Consider the following 7,490-nt stretch of genomic DNA (forward strand, 5'->3'; position numbering starts at 1 on the left):
AAGATGGCAACAGGCCGAAAGCGTCATCTGTCGTGCTTCGGCGTAACCGCATTCCGCCGTGACGCTATCGCGTCGCCCTCGCGCGCTGCCGTGGCCGAGAGATTCTCCTCCTCAAATACTTCTTTCTCCGTGTATCAAGCGGACCATGCGCGACACCCGCACTACATTTACAGTCGAACCAAAGCTGGTTACAGTGGAGAAATCTCTAATTACTGTGCACATGCACAAGGTCGGGGCTGTTCCTCGCGACCCAACACTGCCGGTGTTCAGAGCCACTCACGAACTTTCTCGAGAAGTTACTGCACAAACGAACTTCTACACTTTTTTAGAGATGGAGATAAAGAGTCGGTTCAGAAATCGAACCATTATTTCCAGCAACCCTTGCGGCAGCGTGGCTCTGCGCCTAACCGCTCTGTCATACGTTTCCAGGAGAGAGAGAGAGGCACCTGTCTTCTGGACAGTTGCACGGGAGTACAAAGGCTCTCTGGGCCGCGCTTTCTTTTTTTTTTTCGGGGGGGGGGGGGGGGGGGGGGCGTCACGCAGATTTGACACGTTTCGAAGGAGATTGTGGAAGCAGCGGCGCCCCTGAAAGAATGGAAAAGTTGCAGCAGGGACAGGCTCTTGGCCGTGGCATGCTGCGACGGCGGAGGGCGCATTTTTCCTCCTTTTTTTTTTCAAACGTGACTTCGTGGCGTCTTCTGGTGGCTCAAAAAGAAACTACACTGGAGTGGGACCGCAACTGCCCAGAACATGAAATGAGATGACTCCACTCAGGGGCGTAGCCAGAAATTTTTTTCGGGGGGGGTTCAACCATACTTCATGTATGTTCGTGCGTGCGTTTGTATGTGTGCGTGTATATATACGCAAGCAAAACTGAAAAATTTCGGGGGGGGGGGGGTTTGAACCCCCCCAACTCCCCCCTTGGCTACGCTCTGACTCCACTGATGGAAAGATTGTCCGTCGCATTGGCTTAAACCAACCCTGTTTTTTTCGTCAAAGGTGGATTTACATTTTTATTTCTTAATTTAAAGTCGCGCAAAATGACCTGTGGCGCCTCTGGCGGCAAAAACATGAACGATCCGATGAACCCGGCCACGTGACCGTTGGTTGCTGTGCGCGGTCGACAATCTTTTTGTTAGTATTGAAATATTGTTCGTTTCTTTATATTAAATGGTATTAATCCATAAAAAAGTACATATAGGCCTGCGTTAGTAGTATGCATTAAAGTGGCGCTGCCTTCGCGTGACGTAATGATCCCATGCTCGTCAGCGCATCCTGAGCAACTTTTCAGCGCGCTCATGCAACCGTGCACGCAGTTTGCAGGTCGCTAGGATTTTGGAGCGGCATAGTTTTGCTACCTATACACTTATTTCGTCTCAGAAATGACGCGTGCTGCTACTCGGCGCGGCTGCGCATACGCGTAGTGACGTTTTCGATGATTTGGCTTGGCTCGTGCATCGAGAGAGTAACGACGCCAGGACAAGCCACCCATGACATAGGCGCAGGCCAGGCCCGTAGCCAGGGGGGGGGGGGGGGGGCTAGGGGCCCGGGCCCCTCCCCGAAATTTTGGTGAAGTATTTGTTTTTACCGAAAATAAATACCAAAAATGGGTGTTTTTCTGAAAAAGTCAAGGTTTTCAGCAAGTGCCCCCCCCCCCTCCCCCCCGAAAGAAATTCCTGGCTACGGGCCTGGCGCAAGCAACCTTGGACGCATGCGCACACAACGCGGTACAAGTACAGGGCAGGTGTATAGTGCCACATCATCTCATTGTAACAGCTTCTTATTTTCAAAAAATAGTTGAAAAAATATAAATAAAGGTGGTTAACCATAGTTACAGGAACTCCTGCCAAAGCAGAACAACGATAGCTTTCACAAATCGCGAGAAGGGCTGGAGGCATCGCTATCAATTCTCAGCGTTGCTGGAGGAAAGGTACGTCCGTGTTTAGGGCCTTTCAGATCGAAAAATGCTGCTTGTAAGATAACTACGTGCTTGTGGGAATAACTACTGCAGCTACAAACACTGCGAAGGGTGAGCTTTCTGTCGCGCCGAAAAATCAGTTGTCGGTCCCTTTAAGCTATCGTATTCACTTGCATACTATACCAGCGATCGTCATCAGTGAATATGAATTAAAGCTAATATCGGCTTGCGGTTTGCCTTATGTTGGCTAAATGACTTCTATGTTGCAGATCAGCTGCTATAACACCAACTTTCATTGAATCGTCATTCAATGACTGAGTTATCTACCATTTATTTACTAAAATTAGGACTTACTTTTACGAAATTATGAATGTGAACCACTTTCGTACCGTTGCAAACAGCGTCCTTCTTCTGCGCTTTGAACCTACTTCACGTATAAACGGCAATCGCATCGAAAAGTCTTCGCTTGTTCCAATTACCAGTAATCCATAAATTAGCTTACCAATGCAGCGTTATCATTAGCTGAAATCTATGCCCAGCGTGTCGCACGCCCACTTGTTCAGTGTTCCAGAACTGCACACCTAGCAAGCAAAGCAAGGACCGAAAGCCCCGTGGCGACCTCTAGTGCACATATATTCCAACAGGGCTCCCCTTGAAAACGAACGGTGCACGCGGCAGACAGATGAGCTGCGCGAGCGTAGCCAATCGAAATCCCGGATGGGGCCGAGATTGATCGTCTGCGAGGGACGAGAGGGTGTGCTTCTTTTGACGCTGCAGTACGCTACTCGATATATTGGGCTCGCGACACCTTAGCCGTACGGCAAGATACGGAAATGCCGTACCGTCGTGGTCGGCACGTCACCATTTCCATATGCAGGACCTGTATTAGCCAGTATACAACCATCTCATAACCTTACTGTACGCATCGAGCAATTTGCGCAGCTAATACTTTTCCGGATCGTGGTACATTTAACACGGAACGGTAACATACCATGTCGTAAACGGAGAGCAGAGTGGGTCAAGGAACAAACAAGTGTTAAGGACATCCTATATAGTTGAAATCAAGAAGAATGGGCATGGTCAGGGCATGTAGCGCGTAGGCAAGATAACCGCTGGTCATTACGAGTAACAGACTGGATATATAGCCGCTTTATGAGCCCCTCCCCCCTCCCTCCAATGAAGGGAGACTTTAAGGCATGGTTCACAACAACGGTGGTTTGTGCGGCTGCCACTTTCACCAGAATTAATGCCGGACGATGATTTACAACGGATATATTCTAATAAATGGAACATCAACCGCGTATATTTTGTCTCCTTAATCCACGCTTCGCTTCCACTACATGTGCTTCAATGCGCGGGGTGTATTGACTGATGTGATATCATACGAGCACGTTGCAATCCGTGTGCATCGCTTGCTCGACTATTATTACGAATACCGTATCTCGTTTTCAGTGACTCTGGCGGTCTCTGGCATCAACCATTTCATGGACCAGCAGCTCAACACATCACGGCTGCTAAGGAGAGGCAGTACACGAGGCCGACCAGATTCGAATATGCGATGCAAAAGGACAGCAATCTGGTCAAAATCACTCTCGCCGTCCTTGTGCTCCGAACACCTGGAATAAGCCTTCCAGCCTGGCGTGAATAAACGTCGTAAATTCCTATGTGTGGAAAGTCCCACGTCGTACTCACCGAACATTTGAACTCCGACACAGTACACAAAATCTTCGCGAAAGGGCTTGCTATAACATAATGAATGTTGGGTTGCTTCCCCATTCTCAGCTTTATCAATCATGCATCTCGCTGCTTTTTGGTTTTGGGGTATTCATGGATACTCATACCAGGCTCGGCTGAATTCGTTCGGCAATGCGGCACTGAGTAATAAACCACACTGAAGCAAAAAAGAGTGCTTCAACCTCGGAGATGAGATGCAGCGTGTGCAGACACACATTCAGAACTTCGACTGAAGATGTTAAAAAGAGTGAAACGAACGTTTGGTAACAGTAAAGATAAGAATAAAGAGATTTACTGGTACGATGAAAACTAAGATGATATTTCAACAGAGCTGCGAATACTGTGCTGGCCGTCAGTGCTGAAGCCGAAACTGAAGGCAGTGGCTTTTAGTTAAACTATATATAATAAATCTGAATGAGGTATTCTGGAGGATAAAAAGAAGGAAGTTGTCTGGCAAAGAAGAGGAGAAAAAAAAACATGCGTCAGTGTTAAGCATAGCCGGTGTTAAACATGTTAAACTTTGCAAGTGCATTACAAAGAATGCTCGCACAACTGGTCTTGCGGACCGCATCGCACAGCGCGCGGCGTCAGTGAGCATCAATCGCACGCATCCGAATGGGGGAAAAGAAAAAAAAAGAAGAAGAGTGGCATGCAGTGAGCTGTTCCATACCTGAAGCGGAACATTCGTTACTCCTTCGCTACTAATGAGAACCGTTAATCAGCGACTCGTTAGATGCGCACGGTCTATCCCGGTTAATTGAACCATTTGTCTGGTCTCGACTGCGCACACTGCTATGCTGGTGCACCCGTGAGCGCGCTTCGTGGCGTCCATTCGGCCCGCTTCGCTGACGTAAGAGCAACACGAAAGTTTCCACGGGAGAGACGAAAACGGGGAGAGGTGGAGAACTTTAAAGCAGCATAATTAGAAGCGCATCGGCTCCTCCGCGCACGGGAACATGGGAAGGCCTCGGTGGCACGAATGGCGTTTCTCTTTCGCGTTATCGATGGAAGGTCATGTTTGCAAATCGTTTGTTATCGACAGTTCTCCTGGGCAGGAAACTAATGATCTCATTTCTCGCAAAGTATGGCTTCTCACAGGGGTCACCTTGTCAAAGTAGCAGATTCCTTTTAAAGGACGTTGCTTTTTGTTCTATTATATTTATTAGCTATATGACAAAATGGGAACTTGGGCTAATGAAGAGCCTGCAGTCACAGCCTATAGAAGAAAGAAATAAAACAATTAAGATAGATGCAACGAAGACCTTCACCCCACTGAAACATTACTTTCGCTAATCGCAGTTATGTACTACAAGAGCGATAAAGCAATTAACTCCAGTGGGCTGGTTGGTGCAATATTGGAAGGGAATGAAGCAGCACTTAAAGGGACACTAAAGGCAAATAACAATTTATGTTAGAGTGAAAGCCCAATGTATGAAAACTTCTAAAACGGCAATATTATCAACAGCAGTGCCCTACTTACCGAGAAATTAAGCTAAATGTATCACATGACGAGCGCCACGAGTGGGACATTTTCGAAGTGATCCCGATGACGTAGGGAAGTCGGCCTACAATAAATCACTAGTAATCAAACTAGCAGCAGTAAAAAAAGAACATTCCGAGCATCAAAAGACGTAATAAAATGCTGTTTGTCCGTTTCCGCTTGATTCATGGAAAACAAAACCTCCGTGGCGTTGCCATGGGGAACGGCGTGCGTGGTTCAAAGGTTCCGTTTTCGCCGAGCTGTGCCTCGCCCGTCTCAGTGGTAGTTTCGGGATCGCGTACTGCCGTGCGTGTTTTGCGCGCTCGTGAAGGTCGCTCTGACAGAAAGTTTCGACAAATGCCGCATGCGTGTGATATTGCCGGATGCCCGAATGGTGCACAACGCCAGTGCTGCAGCAAGGAAACCGGTGTGTCTTTTCACTGGGTGCCGCGAATGAACCCTTACGCTCGAAAGTGGCTTTAGTGTCATGCCATTGCGCCAGTGTGCTAACAGTCAAAACCTCTGCGTGTGTGCTCGCTGCACTTTCGTACTGAGGATTACGAGACCAACCGCAACTTGGTGACGGCTTTGAATGTGCCCATCCGAGCAAGTCTTTGCCGCAGCGCCGTTGTTGCTACTGTGGGTCCCGCTACTTCCGCTCGACTGCTACTAGTGTCGGCGGCCGCGCAGTAAAAGCGGGCAACGTTGGGCATGGCAGCAGTGACGTATGAGAGTCGTATTCTCAGGCGGGAGATTTGAAGCGCGCTAACGCGATGCGGACCACTAAAAACGTGATTTTATTTCAAAATAAGCACTTCCTTGGCACTGGACCGCTATTTCAACAATCAACGTCGACTTAATATTTGCCTTTAGTGTCGGACGAACTGAGAATGACAAACAAGGCGCTGCGTTTTTCGCCCTGTTTGTCGTCCAAGCAAGTAACTCGCCGAAGCTCGAGGACGCGAGTTCGATACCCGGCCACAGCAGTCAAATTTCGGTTGGAGGGGGGCGAATGTGACCGTGTACTTTTATATAGGTACGTGTTGACGAACCCCAGGAAGTCGAAATTATCTGGAGTCCTCCACTACGGCGTGGCTCATTACTTACATCGTGGTTTTGGCGCATAGAACACCACAATAAGATAGAATTTATACTCATGCAAGTATTAAGAAGAAAACCATACATGCCTCATCAAACGCGAAAACTGACCGTTGGCGGCGTCGACACGAGTTATCGAAAAATCATCACTTGATGACGCCACTATATGGCGCCATAATGACGTCACAAACAGCCAGAATTAGTGACGTCATCAAGGCGTCGCTATGACGTCATTATGGAGTTACACAATGTGCTGTCGTGTGATGACGTCATCACAGTTTGGCCGATCATGGAGGCATTGCAAAACCAAGTTAGGTGCGGAAAACCTGCGATGCCTCCGATCCTGCAGGCAGTGCAAAACCACGTTAGGTGCAGAAAGTTTCAGAAGGGGGGCGGGGAGGGGATCAATACATCGTCTGAGAAGAAAAAGAAGAGGAAGATGGCTTTCGCCTTCGAGTCGTCTTAGGCGAACGCATCAGGGACCCTGTGAGATTTTAACGTAACACCAGCGCGTGACCTGGAACAAGCATCATCATCATCATCATCATCATCAGCCTGTCTACGCCCACTGCAGGGCAAAGGCCTCTCCCATGTTCCGCCAATCAACCATGCATGGATATCCTCAAACCATGCTGTATTAAGAACTGAGCGCGTAAAGTGTCACTGACGCGAGGAAGTAAAATCGCGGTTGTTCGAGGTTGGTAATATAAAAATAATGCATCCAAATACCGTTACACTGCACGCGTGCAGGTGACTAGTGAGATCTCTAGACGTAACTTGGCCGCCCCCATCAGACGAAATAAAACTTTGATATACGGAGTGCAATAGAGCGAACATGGACATGTTCACACAGCGCGAAACTACCACGGGGACACAGGAAGGAACACACACAGCGCTGAACTTACAACAGTTTATTAGATGAATTTTCCTAGCATATATACAGAAAACAGCCACACCAATGCGCATGTCAAAACAGATAAACTTCATATCAACTTGGATAATCCGATCGAAGAAATGCTAACTCTTTATTCGATAGCATGATTGACGGCGAACTGACACATTCATCACTGAACCTTTGAATCATCTCAGCTTCGATAATCTCACGCACATGCTTCTTACTATGTTTGCTTACGACCGCAGCTTCATTAAAAATTGGCACACACGTGCATTCTTTACAGTGCAAAGCAAGAAGACTCCCCTGACCTTTCGTTACATTGCTAGCATGCTCTCTGAATCTCTCATTTATACATCGGCCAGTTT

Source organism: Rhipicephalus sanguineus, chromosome 3, assembly GCF_013339695.2.
Source record: "Rhipicephalus sanguineus isolate Rsan-2018 chromosome 3, BIME_Rsan_1.4, whole genome shotgun sequence".
Taxonomy (NCBI): domain Eukaryota; kingdom Metazoa; phylum Arthropoda; class Arachnida; order Ixodida; family Ixodidae; genus Rhipicephalus; species Rhipicephalus sanguineus.